General features: G+C 35.8%; 1 protein-coding gene across 2 annotated transcripts in view; it reads left to right on the top strand.

Moving 5' to 3' along the window:
- Positions 1-2500, top strand: part of nyap2a (neuronal tyrosine-phosphorylated phosphoinositide-3-kinase adaptor 2a) — a 23135-nt gene that overhangs the window by 227 nt on the left and 20408 nt on the right. For both annotated transcript variants that reach the window (XM_020659883.3, XM_065960598.1), the window contains exon 1: positions 1-447. This exon is cut by the window's left edge. The gene's annotated coding sequence lies outside the window, so the exon portion shown is untranslated. The remainder of the gene's footprint in view (positions 448-2500) is intronic.

Here is a 2500-nt window from a genome sequence, read left to right as displayed (position 1 = left end):
GAAGGGAAGAATGAGAGAAAGGAAGGGAGGAAGGAGGTGTTGAAGGGTGGATGTGGATTAACGTCGCTGCAGAAGAGAATCACAGCGAGTCATCGTTTCCTTTGAGCTGCAGAGAGAACGACAGGAAGCTTCATCACTCCATCTTTGTTTGTGCACTGGCTGAGGGAGGCAGAGGAGGAGGCAAAAAGAGAGAGAAGGGTAGGAAGACAGGAGGAGGCAAAAGAGGAGAAAACAAAGGTGGGTAAGAAGGAGGAAAAGAAAGAGGAAAGGACGGGGGGAGCTGAGAGGTAGAAAGAAGGAAACACGGAAGGGGACACACAAGGCAATATGAAAGGAGTCACTAAAGGATGCAAACATTGAGGCAAAAAAGGTGATATTGAAGGAGACAATAAAGGAGACAATAAAGGAAACAAAAAGAAGAGATGGAGAGAGTCTAAGTCCTAACTGGTAAGCCTCCTCTTACCCCCTCCCTAAAGTTCACATGTTTAATGTGTTCACATGTTTAATGTGTTCACATGTTTAATGTGTTCACATGTTTAAGGTGTTGACATGTTTAACGTGTTCACATGTTTCACATGTTTAATGTGTTCACATGTTTAATGTGTTCACATGTTTAAGGTGTTGACATGTTTAACGTGTTCACATGTTTCACGTGTTCACATGTTTAAGGTGTTCACTATGTTTAACGTGTTGACATGTTTAACGTGTTGACATGTTTAACGTGTTCACATCTTTAATGTGTTCACATGTTTAACGTGTTCACATGTTTAACGTGTTCACATGTTTAACGTGTTCACATCTTTAATGTGTTACATGTTCACATGTTTAACGTGTTCACATGTTTAACGTGTTCACATGTTTAACGTGTTCACATGTTTAACGTGTTCACATGTTTAAGGTGTTGACATGTTTAATGTGTTCACATGTTTAACGTGTTCACATGTTTAACGTGTTGACATGTTTAACGTGTTGACATGTTTAACGTGTTCACATGTTTAATGTGTTCACATGTTTAATGTGTTCACATGTTTAAGGTGTTGACATGTTTAACGTGTTCACATGTTTCACGTGTTCACATGTTTAAGGTGTTCACATGTTTAACGTGTTGACATGTTTAACGTGTTCACATGTTTAACGTGTTCACATGTTTAACGTGTTCACATCTTTAATGTGTTCACATGTTTAACGTGTTCACATGTTTAACGTGTTCACATCTTTAATGTGTTCACATGTTCACATGTTTAACGTGTTCACATCTTTAATGTGTTCACATGTTCACATGTTTAACGTGTTCACATGTTTAACGTGTTGACATGTTTAACGTGTTCACATGTTTAACGTGTTCACATGTTTAATGTGTTCACATGTTCACATGTTTAACGTGTTCACATGTTTAACATGTTCACATCTTTAACGTGTTCACATGTTCACATGTTTAAGGTGTTGACATGTTTAACGTGTTCACATGTTTAAGGTGTTGACATGTTTAACGTGTTCACATGTTTAATGTGTTCACATGTTTAACGTGTTCACATGTTTAACGTGTTCACATCTTTAACGTGTTCACATCTTTAATGTGTTCACATGTTTAACGTGTTCACATGTTTAACGTGTTCACATCTTTAATGTGTTCACATGTTCACATGTTTAACGTGTTCACATGTTTAACGTGTTCACATCTTTAATGTATTCACATGTTTAACGTGTTCACATGTTTAATGTGTTCACATCTTTAATGTGTTCACATGTTCACATGTTTAACGTGTTCACATGTTTAATGTGTTCACATGTTTAATGTGTTCACATGTTTAAGGTTTAATGTGTTCACCTGTTTCATGTGTTCACATGTTTAACGTGTTCACATGTTTAACGTGTTCACATGTTTAACGTGTTCACATGTTTAACGTGTTCACATGTTTAAGGTTTAATGTGTTCACCTGTTTAACGTGTTCACATGTTTAATGTGTTCACATGTTCACATGTTTAATGTGTTCACATGTTTAATGTGTTCACATGTTTAACGTGTTCACATGTTTAACGTGTTCACATCTTTAATGTGTTCACATGTTCACATGTTTAATGTGTTCACATGTTCACATGTTTAATGTGTTCACATCTTTAATGTGTTCACATCTTTAATGTATTCACATGTTTAACGTGTTCACATGTTTAATGTGTTCACATCTTAATGTATTCACATGTTTAACGTGTTCACATGTTTAACGTGTTCACATCTTTAATGTGTTCACATGTTCACATGTTTAACGTGTTCACATGTTTAACGTGTTCACATCTTTAATGTGTTCACATGTTCACATGTTTAACGTGTTCACATGTTTAATGTGTTCACATCTTTAATGTGTTCACATGTTCACATGTTTAACGTGTTCACATGTTTAATGTGTTCACATGTTTAAGGTTTAATGTGTTCACCTGTTTAATGTGTTCACATGTTTAATGTGTTCACATGTTTAATGTGTTCACATGTTTAACGTGTTGA

The sequence above is a fragment of the Labrus bergylta genome, chromosome 11 (assembly GCF_963930695.1).
Source record: "Labrus bergylta chromosome 11, fLabBer1.1, whole genome shotgun sequence".
NCBI classification, from domain to species: Eukaryota; Metazoa; Chordata; class Actinopteri; order Labriformes; family Labridae; genus Labrus; species Labrus bergylta.
This window is presented reverse-complemented; position numbering and strand designations above follow the sequence as displayed.